General features: G+C 43.3%; 1 protein-coding gene across 10 annotated transcripts in view; it reads left to right on the forward strand.

Moving 5' to 3' along the window:
• The window catches only part of BICRAL (BICRA like chromatin remodeling complex associated protein), a 120,633-nt gene that overhangs the window by 50,031 nt on the left and 57,369 nt on the right, over positions 1-13,233 (forward strand). For 9 of the 10 annotated variants that reach the window (XM_055263264.2, XM_055263260.2, XM_055263265.2 and 6 more), the window contains one exon: positions 11,550-11,645. The exons of the other annotated variant lie outside the window; for it this stretch is intronic. The gene's annotated coding sequence lies outside the window, so the exon portion shown is untranslated. The remainder of the gene's footprint in view (positions 1-11,549; positions 11,646-13,233) is intronic. 10 annotated transcript variants of the gene reach the window in all.

Here is a 13,233-nt window from a genome sequence, read left to right on the forward strand (position 1 = left end):
TCACACCTGTAATCCCAGCACTTTGGGAGGCCGAGACTGGTGGATCACCTAGGTCAGGAGTTCAAGACCAGCCTGGCCAACATGGCGAGACCCCGTCTCTACTAAAAATATAAAAATTAGCCGGGCATGGTGGTGCACACCTGCAGTCCCAGCTACTCAGGAGGCTGAGGCACAAGAATTGCTTGAACCTGGGAGGTGGAGGTTGCAGTGTGCCGAGATCATGCCACTGCACTCCAGCCTGGGCAACAGAGAGCAAGACTCTGTCTCAAATAAATAAATATCTATAAATAAAATGTGACATAAAACCTATTTCATATTGTTTTATTTCTGTCATATATTACCTAAATTCCCAAGATATAATTATTATTTAATAGATGTTCTATGTTTCAAATTACCTTACTATCAAAAATTACCTTGAGCTTGACTCTCAAGCATATCTTTAGGACATAAGAGGCTGTGAAAGTCACAGAATAAATATTTTCAGAGCATGATGTGGATTTTGTATAATGTATATGCACCTTTAAAATATGTTCCATTCTTTTAAGATTAACTTTTAAAATTAAATATTCTAATTTCTTACATCATATTGCTTTCTAGAATGTTTCTTTTCTAAGTGGAATGTCTTGTTTTGAAAATTATTACTGGCCGGGCGTGGTGGCTCACGCTTGTAATCCCAGCACTTTGGGAGGCCGAGGCGGGCGGATCACGAGGTCAGGAGATCGAGACCACGGTGAAACCCCGTCTCTACTAAAAATACAAAAAATTAGCCGGGCGTGGTGGCGGGCGCCTGTAGTCCCAGCTACTCGGAGAGGCTGAGGCAGGAGAATGGTGTGAACCCGGGAGGTGGAGCTTGCAGTGAGCCGAGATTGCACCACTGCACTCCAGCCTGGGTGACAGAGCAAGACTCCGTCTCAAAAAAAAAAAAAAAAGAAAAAAGAAAAAGAAAATTATTACTATAACTATCTACTCTGAAATAAAAAGGCACTGCAGTGATATTTCATCATCAAATATTTATTAAATGCTAAATTTGCGCAAAGCATTTGGAGGGCACAGGAACACATAATCTAGGCAGGTGGATCATATGTACACACAGAAAACTACATAACAGTGTATGGTAAGTGCCAAATGATTAGTACAAGTGAGAGCAAAGGAGAGAGAACCTTTGACTGAGGTGGTGTGAGAGCGTCTATTCATTTATCCATTCAGCAAATATTATTGAGCACATAACATGTGCCAGGTGCCATTCTAGGCTCCCAGGATGCTGCAGTGAGCAAAAGACCAAAGCCTTGTTCTCTTGGGAAAGACAGACAATAAACCTAAGTAGACTTTGTAGTATGTTATGGGGTAAACATATAGAAAGATAGGAAGATGGGGAGTGCTGGGGTGTGGGAAGATTGTCTGATAGGTCATAATTGTCTTTGAGCAGAGTCTTGAATAAGCCTTAAGCCTGAGGGTATCTGGAGGAAGGGCATTCCAGGCAGACAGCAGCCAGAGCAAAGGGCCTAAGACATGAGCATGCATTTTGAGTTCTGGGCGTGGCAAGGTAGCAAGGGCTAGAATCAAAAGGGATCAGAGAGGTTGGGGAGCAGAGCAGTTGCATAGAACATTATGGGTGTTACAGTCGAGCACATAAAAGAATTTTGGTTTTTACACGGAAGAAAATGAAGGTTCACTGGAGAGTTTTGATTTCTGTTTTAAAAGGGTCACTTCTGGAATTTCGGTTGAGAATAGTTTCTAGGCTATAAAAGAGCAAAAGCAGAGACAGCCAGTAGGAGATGATGATGGCTTGGACCAGAGAGATGGTAGTGGAGGTGGTACATAGTTGGATTCTGGGATGTGTTTTGAAGGTATAGCCAGTGGGATTTCCTGACAGATGCGATGTGGGTATAAGAGAATGAGCTGTCGGCTGGGTGTGGTGCTCACACCTGTAATACCAGCACTTTGGGAGGCCAAGGCGGGTGGATCACCTGAGGTCGGGAGTTTGAGACCAGCCTGACCAACATGGAGAAACCCCATCTCTACTAAAAGTACAAAATTAGCCAGGTGTGGTGGCGCATGCCTGTAATCCCAGCTACTTGGGAGGCTGAGGCAGGAGAATCGCTTGAACCTGGGAGGCAGAGATTGCGGTGAGCTGAGATCATGCCATTGCACTCCAGCCTGGGCAACAAGAGCGAAATTCCGTCTCAAAAAAAAAAAGAATGAGCTGTCAAGGGTTACATGTAGGAAATGGAATTTGAACTGGAGCCTAAAGGTAAAGGAAGATTTTATTGGCCAGGAAAAGATACATAAGCAGAGGAACTTAGGTGGAAAAGAACCAAGTTAGGTTGGGATTTTATAAGAGAGGCAGACAGTAAGGAGACTTCTTTGGATGAAGTGAGAAGTTTAAAAAAAAAGAGAGAAAAGGGAAGGCTGGGAAGGGACCTTGCGATCAGTTTGTGAAATGCAGTAAATGTAAGGCCAAAGTATTTGAATTTTCTCTTATATGTTAAAAAATCCTAAAGGTTTTCAAGTAAGGAGTGATTTGACTTAAAAAGGAAAAAAAAAAAAAGTTACAGTTAATAACAGCTTTGGAACCAGACCGATCTGAGTTCTAGCATCTTGCTGTAGGTACTGCCTTGAGTGAGTAACTTCCCTGAGGGAGTGCCTCAGTTTCTTCCTCTGGATAGAGGACTTACCTTTCAGAGGGAGTTTGAAAGGATTAAGTGAGATCATGCATATAAAGCATTAACATAATGCCAACCCATTTGGGTCTCAGCTATCACTTTTTTTATTATTAAATTGTTACAGGCCTGGTGCGGTGACTCATACCTGTAATCCCAGCACTTTGGGATGCCAAAGCAGGTGGCTCACCTGAGGTCAAGAGTTTGAGACCAGCCTGGCCAACATGGTGAAACCCCATCTCTACAAAAATTGCAAAAATTAGCCGGGCATGGTGGCACACGCCTGTAATCCCAGCTGCTCTGGAGGCTGAGGCAGGAGAATCACTTGAGCCTGGGAGGCAGAGGTTTCAGTGAGCCACTATTGCATCACTGCACTCCAGCCTAGGTGACAAAGTGAGACAGTGTCTCAAAAATAAATAAATAAAACGGTGGACCCAGATATGGAAAAGAATGATATCATGCCCTTTGCAGAAACATGGATGGAGGCAGAGGTCATTATCCTAAGTGAACTAACTCAGAAACAGAAAATGAAATACCACATGTTCTCACTTATAAATAGGAGCTAAACAATGGTACGCGTGGACATAAAGATGGAAATAATAGACACTAGAGACTTCAAAAGGGGGGAGGGAGGGAGGGAAATGAGGGTTGAAAATTACCTATTGGGTACAGTGTTCACTATTTGGGTAATGAGTACACTAAAAGCCCAATCCCCACCAGTATGCAATATACCCGTGTAACAAATATGCACATGTACTCTCTGAATCTAAAATTAAAATAAGTCTAAAAAAGAGTCACATAAACCAGAAAAAGAAAAAAATGTTTTTTTAATTAGAAAAAAAAAGGTGGGCTGGGCATGGTGGCTCACACCTGTAATCCCAGTACTTTGGTAGCCCAAGGCAGGCAGATCACTTGAGGCAAGGAGTTCGAGACCAGCCTGGCCAACGTGGTGAAACCCCGTCTCTACTAAAAGTACAAAATTAGCCAGGCGTGGTGGCAGGCACCTGTAGTCCCAGCTACTCGGGAGGCTGAGATAGGAGAGTCGCTCAAACCCAGGATGGGGAGGTTGTAGTGAGTTGAGATCAAGTCACTGCATTCCAGCCTAGGCACTGTCTCTAAATAAATAAATAAAATCAGAAAAAAAAATTGTGTAGTGTTTGCATATAACCTACACGGTTTCTCCCATATACTTTAAATCATCTCTAGATTTGTTTTAATTTTTATTTTTTATTACTGCTCCTTGCGGAGCATGGCTACCCCATAGGCAGCATGCCCAGAGTAGCCAGTCATTTCTAGAATACTTACAATATCTAATACAATGTAAATGCTATATAATATTGTTAGACTATATTGTTTTTAAATTTGTATTATTTTTTATTGTTATATTGTCATTTTTTATTTTTCCTAAATATTTTCAATCTGTGGTCGTTTAAATCTGGGGGTGCAGAACCCATGAATATGGAGGGCTGACTGTATTAACAGTGCCTGGAAATTTTTTACCCAGTAGAAATATATATTAGAGACAAGGTCTCACTATATTGCCCAGGCTGGACTTGAACTCCTGAGCTCAAATGAACCTTCTGCCTTGGCCTCCCAAAGCACTGGGATTACAGGCAGGAGCCACCATACCTGGCTGAAATATTTTTATATCACATTATATTCACAGATATCTTGAAATATTACTGTCTTCCAAATGAGGGTAGTTATTAGATTCACCACTAAATCTTTTTTTTTTTTTTTTCTGAGGTGGAGTCTTGCTGTGTCACCCAGGTTGGAGTGCAGTGGCGCGATCTCAGCTCACTGCAACTTCCGCCTCCCGGGTTCAAGGGAGTCTCCTGCCTCAGCCTCCTGGCTGGGACTACAGGCACGTGCCACCATGCCCGGCTAGTTTTTTGTGTTTTTTTGTTGTTTTTTTTTTTGTGATGGAGTCTCGCTCTGTCGCCCAGGCTGGAGTGCAGTGGCGCAATCTCGGCTCACTGCAAGCTCTGCCTCCCGGGTTCACGCCGTTCTCCTGCCTCAGCCTCTCCGAGTAGCTGGGACTACAGGCGCCCGCCACCACGCCCGGCTAATTTTTTTGTATTTTTAGTAGAGACGGGGTTTCACCGTGGTCTCGATCTCCTGACCTCGTGATCCGCCCGCCTCGGCCTCCCAAAGTGCTGGGATTACAAGCTTGAGCCACCGTGCCCGGCCAGTTTTTTGTATTTTTAATAGAGACGGGGTTTCACCGTGTTAGCCAGGATGGTCTCGATCTCTTGACCTTGTGATCCACGAGCCTCAGCCTCCCAAAGCACTGGGATTACAGGCTTGAGACACTGCACCCAGCCCATCACCACCATTCTTTTCCAGAAGTTTTCATCTTCTCCAACTGAAACTATGTATCTCATGGTCTCTTGATACAAATAATTACAATACAAATTCCAGTTCACATGGCATCTCTTAGGATTTATTAAAGATTTCAGTAGATAGAAGTTTATGTCTCTTAAAGAGAGTTTAGAAAGATGACATTAAATCAATATCTTTAAACTCTTTGTAGAAACTCATTGTGAAACCTTGCTTGGAGTAATATGCTACAAATATATTTGTCCATATTCTTTCTTAAATATTTATTTATTTATTTATTTATTTATTTATTTATTTATTTGAGACAGAATCTTGCTCTGTCTCCCAAGCTGGAGTGCAGTGGCCCGATCTCGGCTGACTGCAACCTCTGCCCCCAGGTTCAAGCAATTCTCCTGCCTCTGCCTCCTGAGTAGCTGGAATTACAGGCGCACACTACCACATTCGGGTAATTTTTGGGTTTTTGTTTTGTTTTGTTTTGTTTTGTTTTGTTTTGTTTTTTAAGACGCAGTCTCGCTCTGTCGCCCAGGCTGGAATGCAATGACACAATCTCGGCTGACTGCAACCTCTGCCTTCCAGCTTCAATTGATTCTCCTGCCCCAGCCTTCCAAGTAGCTGGGATTACAGGTGCCTGCCACCATGCCCAGCTAATTTTTGTATTTTTAGTAGAGATAGGGTTTCACTATGTTGGCTAGGCTGGTCTCCAACTCCTGACCTTGTGATCCGTCCACCTCGGCCTCCCAAAGTGATTTTTTTTATTTTTAGTAGAGATGGGGTTTTGCCATGTTGGCCAGGCTGGTCTCCAACTCCTGACCTCAAGTGATCTGTCCACTTCAGCCCCCCAAAATGCTGGGATTACAGGCCTCAGCCACCGTGCTCGGCCTTAAATCTTTTCTAAGCTTAAACAAAAGCACACTTGTTTTCTCCTTGTTAAGAAACTGATTCTGTCCACAAATTTTTTTTCTTTTTTCTTTTTTCTTTTTTTTTATTTGAGACAGGGTCCCGCTTCATCGCCCAGGCTAGAGTGCAGTGGTGTGATCTTGGCTCACTGCAACCTCCGCCTCCTGGGTTCAAGAGATTCTCGTGCCTCAGCCTCCTGAGTAGCTGGGACTACAGGCACCCACCAGCACATCTGGCTATGTCCACACATTTTCTATTTGAGTCTATCTTTATAAAAGGGAATCCTCAGTGTATCTTCCTTGGTAACATTGACTTTGTAAAATGGAATTTTGTTTGTTAACATTGTTATTTTCATAGGGCTTATTTTTCTTGGAACATGCTATAAAACCAAAATATTTTGACAGAGAGCAAAGACAGTCAAGAGTTTTCATAATAACTTTAATCAGATTGCTAATACTGATGCTTAATAAAAGAAATATACGGCCAGGCACAGTGACTCATGCCTGTAATCCCGGCACTTTGGGAGGCCCAGGTGGGCAGATCACCTGAGGTCAGGAGTTTGAAACCAGCCTGGCCAACATGGTGAAACCCTGTCTCTACTAAACATACAAAAATTATCCAGACGTGGTGGCGCACACCTATAATCCCAGCTACTCAGGATGCTGAGGCAAGAGAATCTGCTTGAACCTGGGAGGTCAAGATTGCAATGAGCTGAGATCGCACCACTGTACTCCAGCCTGGGTGACAGAGTGAGACTCCGTCTCAAAAAAATAAAATAAAATAAAAATAAAAAATAAAATGTTCCCTAAAATAAATTCCCTTTGCATTAGGAAAAACATAAATGACTTAGATAAATCTCCATTTTTGTTTAATAAAATATATCAAAATACTGGGCATGGTGACTCATACCTATAATCTCAGTACTTTGGGAGGCCAAGGCAGGAGGATTCCTTGAGGCCAGGAGTTTGAGACCAGCCTGGGCAACATGGTGAGCAATCCCTTCTGTATGAATTTTTTAAAAATTAGTACAGTGGCATGCACCTTTGTTTTCAACTACTTGGGAGGCTGAGGTAGGAGAATCACTTTGAGCCATGTTCATACCATTGTACTCCAGCCTGGGCAACAGAGCAAGACCTTATCTCAGGAAAAAAATAGAAAAGAAAAAAAATACACACATATGCATAAATATTTTTCTGAATAAAACTAGAAATCAGATAAGTATCAGAGCAGTTTCTATTTAATATTCAGTAGTTTGTCTTTATTGAGAATATATAGCCGGGCGCGGTGGCTCACGCTTGTAATCCCAGCACTCTGGGAGGCCGAGGCGGGCGGATCACGAGGTCAGGAGATCGAGACCACGGTGAAACCCCGTCTCTACTAAAAATACAAAAAGTTAGCCGGGCGTGGTGGTGGGCGCCTGTAGTCCCAGCTACTCGGAGAGGCTGAGGCAGGAGAATGGCGTGAACCCAGGAGGCGGAGCTTGCAGTGAGCCGAGATTGCGCCACTGCACTCCAGCCTGGGCGACAGAGCGAGACTCCGTCTCAAAAAAAAAAAAAAAAAAAAAGAGAATATATAAGTAAGACTTTACTTTTGGCTCTTTCAGCTTTTATTTTATTTTATTTTATTTTTTATTTTATTTTTTTTTTTGCCCTTGTTGCCCAGGCTGGAGTGCAATGGCGCAATCTCGGCTCACTGCAACCTCCACCTCCCAGGTTCAAGCGATTCTCCTGCCTCAGCCTCCTGAGTAGCTGGGATTATGGGCACACACCAGCACACCTAGCTCATTTTTTGTATTTTTAGTAGAGACGGGGTTTCACCATGGCCAGGCTGGTCTTGAACTTCTGACCTCAGGTGATCCGCCCACCTCCACCTTCCAGAGTGCTGGGATTACAGGCGTTAGCCACCACGCCCAGCCTTTTTTTTTGTTTTTAATAGAGATGAGGTCTCACTATGTTGCCCAGGCTGGTCTTGAACTCATGCACGTAAACAGTCCTCCCTCCTCAGCCTCCCAAAGTGCTGAGATTACAGGTGTGAGCCACCATGCCTGGCCCCTCATTTCTCAATCATTTCCTGTGTATGGTTTTCCATAGTTATCAAAATGCCCTCACACTCTCTTAGAAAACACAGTAAAGAAGTATAAAAACATTTTTGTCAGGGCATCTGGTTTTTTTTTTTTTTTTTTGAGATGGAGTCTTGCTCTGTCGCCCAGGCTGGAGTGCAGTGGCGCGATCTCGGCTCACTGCAAGCTCCGCCTCCCGGGTTCACACCATTCTCCTGGCTTAGCCTCCCGAGTAGCTGGGACTACAGGCGCCTGCCAACATGCCCGGCTAATTTTTTGTATTTTTAGTAGAGACGGGGTTTCACCGTGTTAGCCAGGATGGCCTCGATCTCCTGACCTCGTGATCCGCCCGCCTCGGCCTCCCAAAGTGCTGGGATTACAGGCTTGAGCCACCGCGCCCGGCCATCTGGTTTTTAATATATTGTAGAGTTGTCTTTTCTCTAAGGTCTAGTGTTGGTATACTCACTAGACCTTAAACCCATACCTGGCTGTGCCAGAAATTCTTCAACTTAGACATTTACTTCCGAGTCTTTTAATGAACACAACTATTATTAATATAATAAATTACTGTGCTAAATATTTGGAGACTCAAATAATTATTTTATATTTATGTTCAGCACATAAATCCCTTTATAAGGAGGTTTGTTAAATATTAAGTGGATTTTCTTGGAAGGACACACAATCTTTTATTCTGTGGATCTTTAAAACTTGTATTTCCTTACTCCTGAGAGAAGTGAATTGTCTGATTTGGAGCAGATGTGGGCAATCAGTTGATGCCTCACTTTTTTTTACACTGGCTTGATAGATGCCTAGCTGGATAATAAGGGTCCAGCATTAGCCAGTGGATCCTGGACCATGGAGGACCAGGTCTGCATCCCAAATCCTGTGCTGTACCATCATGAAAAAGTGCTCACATGTAGCCTCGGTGCATATTCTTGGAAAGTAAATTAGTAACTGACGTTAACCCTAAAAATGTCCTTTGGAAACCAGAATCTCAGGGAAGTAATTGCATTGGGTAAACAGTTATTAGGCATGTATGTATCAGGCATTGCACTAAACTCTGCTAACACAGAAATGAAAGGAAACTCATCCAGTTTTCATGGAACTTGTAGGCCAATGGGGAAGTCAGAAAAACCAAGTATACTCGTGTTGCTTAAGAAGGAGGATACGTTCTGAGAAATGCGTCGCTAGACAATTTCATTATCTTGCGAATATAAGAGTACACTTACACAAACCTAGATGATCTAGCCTACTGCAGACCCAAGCTATATGGTATAGCCTATTGTTCCCAGGCACAAGGCTGTGCAGCATGTTACTGTACTGAATACTGTAGGCAACCATAACACAATGGTAAGCATTTGTGTGTCTAAACCTATTCACACACAGAAAAGGTACACTAACAATATAGTTTGTTGTTGTTGTTCTTTTTTTTGTTTGTTTGTTTGTTTTTGAGACGAGTTTCGCTCTTGTTGCCCAGGCTGGAGTGCAATGGCACGATCTCTGCTCACTGCAAACTCTGCCTCCCGGGTTCAAGCGATTCTCCTGCCTCAGCCTCCTGAGTAGCTGGGATTACAGGCATGTGCCACCACGCCCAGCTAATTTTGTATTTTTAGTAGAGACAAGGTTTCTCCATGTTGGTCAGGCTGGTCTCGAACTCCCGACCTCAGGTGATCCGCCTGCCTCAGCCTCCCAAAGTGCTGGGATTACAGGCAAGAGCCACTGTGCCCAGCCGTTAGAGTTTATCTTAATGAAATGTGGGCCCTATATGTATAGCTATTCTCTTTCTTGCTAAAATAATCATGGATGTCTTGATTTTCACGGATTTCTGTTTCCATTGCCAGATTCACCATTGTTGATGGTCATTCCTTTATAATAGATGACAAGTCATGGAGTTCTGGGAGTTTGGGAGCTGGTTAAGTTAAATGATTTTCAAACTTTTTTCTTGCAGTTGAGTAAGAATTGAGCTACTCAGCTGAAGGGTGCGTGTGGGGAGAGGTGGGAGTGTGAAGAGTGCCTCCACCACCAGCTATTTGAGGCCTCCAAGACAGCTCCTGGATACCTTAAAGAATACTGGGTCCCAAAGTTAAACACTCACCTATGTGGTCTGTTAAGTTCATTAAGAAATGGGAAACAGGACCCAGAGGTTGGAGCTTCTTTGTCGTCACGTGATTAGTCAATGTTAGTATCCAAAACAAGCCCTGTGACTTCCAGATTCAGTGTCCTTGCCCTGTGTCTCCAGCCTCTGTAAAGCCTTGCCAGAAATTCTCCCCAGCCCCCTTCATGGTTGGTTACTCTTTCCCCCATGTTATAGCACATTTTTTTGCCAGCTGGATTGCTTAGTATGTTAGGCTTATTTCTTTTTTTAATACTTTAAGTTCTGGCCTTCCCTAGCCCCCACCCCCGCCCCCCACCCCAACAGGCCCTGGTGTGTGATGTTCCCCTCCCTGTTCTCATTGTTCAGCTACCACTTATGAGTGAGAACATGCAGTATTTGGTTTTCTGTTCCTGTGTTAGTTTGCTGAGAATGATGGTTTCCAGCTTCATCCATGTCCCTGCAAAGGATATGAACTCATTCTTTTTTATGGCTGCTGTTAGGCTTATTTCTGCCCCACCTCATTCCTACCTCAAGTAGGAATTAAAGCAGTTTAAAGACCTTCAAATTCTTCATTTCATGAGATGAACCAGGGTCGTTTATTGCCTACGTTAATTGTCGTCTTTTCCAACTTTGGGAATTTTTTTTTTTTTTTTTGAGACAGAGTTTCGCTCTTGTTGCTCGGACTGGAGTGCAGTGGCACAATTGTGGCTCAAGGCAACCTCTGCCTCCCAGGTTCAAGCGATTCAGATTCAAGCCTCCTCACCTCCCAGATTCAAGCAATTCTCCTGCCTCAGCCTCCCAAGTAGCTGGGACCACAGGCCCAAGCCACCATGCCCAGCTAATTTTTTGTGTTTTTTGTAGAGATGGGGTTTTGCCATGTTGCCCAGGCTGGTCTCCAACTCCTGAGCTCAACCGATCCACCTGCCTCAGTCTCCCAAAGTGCTGGAATTATAAGCCACCGTGCCCAGCTGGGAATTTTTATTTATTTTTATTTTTTGAGACGGAATCTCCCTCTGTCACCCAGACTGGAGTGCAGTGGCGTGATCTTACCTTACTGCAACCTCTGCCTCCCAGATTCAACCAATTCTCCTGCCTTAGCCTCCTGAGTAGCTGAGATTGCAGGCGTGTGCCACCACACCTGGCTGAGTTCTGTATTTTTAGCAGAGACGGGGTTTCACCATATTGGCCAGACTTGTCTCGAACTCCTGACCTTAGGTGATCCACCCACCTCAGCCTCCCAAAGTGGTGGGATTACAGGCATGAGCCACTACGCCCGGCCAAATTTTTAAATTTCTAAGTTTTTCTTGTAATAATTTGCCTTACTCTTTTCCACTCACTCCTCCTTGCTTTTAGGAGGCCCTAGCTGATGACAAAATAAATGAAGAAATGCTTGGTTGAATAATAACTAAAAAACTTAAAGCCAATCATGCTGAGTTTGACAGCTTCTTTTCTCCCCAAATGGATATAATTGTGAAAATATTGTCATGTTTTCTTCTAGCAAAACGTCATATTATTTCACAAAAAGCCCAGCGATTTCACCTGAAGAAGCTTGGGAACTCCTGCCAAAAATTGTAGCACTTCTCACATTGCAATGGTAATGAATTGTTGCATGTCTGTCTTCCAAAAGAAAGTGAGTTCCTTCAAAACGGGAACCATGCCAGAAGGTGAAGTCTTGCAATTTCAAAATTTAACAGTACAGAACAATTACAATATAGTAAAAAGAATGAGATGAGAATACTTTATATCCTTATCGACATGAATCGTTATTTGCCCTGCATAAGTGGCTATTCATGGCATAACTTTTTGATGATGACACCCATTGGAAAACTGTTTGCTCAAACACAATAGTTCACTTTTCAGCCTTGCTTCTTCTGTTCTACAAAATGTGAAGGATTTTTAAATTTGTTATTACATTTATGTCATACTATTTTATGTTCCCACCCCCTAGCATAGTACCTGGCGCTAATGTTTGTTAAATGAATAATGAATATTCTTTACGCCCATTGAATAGCTTTATTAGAGATAGGAATTAAAGAATTAGCCTTTCTAATTCCCTAAGCTGTTCTTCAACGGTAGAAAACAAAAGGAGGCACAGGAGAAAACTGTATAAACAATTTAAATATCTGTCCTCCTTCGTTCTTCCTTTCTCCTATCCTCCCTCTTTCTGAATACTCTGATCCTATAATCTCTGCTGATGAACTCATATAACCCCTTCAAGAGATTCGGTTCAAGACCTTACAAATGACTATGGGGCCAAAATCGAGTAACCGGGACTGGATTTAACTTCCTGTGTAAAAATGGTGAAAATCAGACACAATATATGAAATAATGGTATTTTAGATATTAGATATCAGGCAGCACAGGACAGTGACTCCTGAGAGGACAAAACAGATGAGATGAGCCCTGTAACCAACCCAGCTTACTGTCAAGAGTGTTTCCTTACCATAGCTCAGGGGAGGAGGAACCCACAGGAAGGCTGATAATCTTCCTGAGTTGAGCTGATATCTCTGAGAGATTAAAATGGTCTAAGTTCGCCCGGGCGCGATGGCTCACACCTGTAATCCCAGCACTTTGGGAGGCCAAGGCAGGCGGATCACCAGGTCAAGAGATGAGACCATCCTGGCCAACATGATAAAACCCCGTCCCTACTAAAAATACGAAAATTAGCTGGGCATGGTGGCACGTGCCTGTAATCCCAGCTACTCCCGAGGCTGAGGCAGGAGAATCCCTTGAACCCGGGAGGTGGCTGTTGCAGTGAGCCGAGATTGCACCACTGCACTCCAGCCTGCCGACAGAGCGAGACTCCAACTCAAAAAATAAAAAATTAAAAAAAAAAAATGGCCTACGTTCCCAGGGCAGAGTACCAGAGAGAGAGAGCACTACACTCCACTCCACTATCTGGAGATCTACAGAGTCGTTCTCAAGTTTTCAGCTGATAACTGATGTGTTTAAGAAAACTTCCTAAGTTCTGGGAAGAAGCACTACTTGGAGCTCACATAGGGCAGAGAATAGTTTATGTTCCCATCTGCAAGAGTGCAAAAATCCTTGTAATTCATAGAATATCAAATGAAGTACTCAGAAGGGTATTTATTGCCTCACTGTAGGGCAAAATGAATCCTAAAGATTGACAAAGCTTAAAAGCAAGCCTTAAAAGGATCAGACAGTTTGTAAAGAAACTTTGT

Source organism: Symphalangus syndactylus, chromosome 23 (genome assembly GCF_028878055.3).
Source record: "Symphalangus syndactylus isolate Jambi chromosome 23, NHGRI_mSymSyn1-v2.1_pri, whole genome shotgun sequence".
In the NCBI taxonomy this organism is placed as follows: Eukaryota; Metazoa; Chordata; class Mammalia; order Primates; family Hylobatidae; genus Symphalangus; species Symphalangus syndactylus.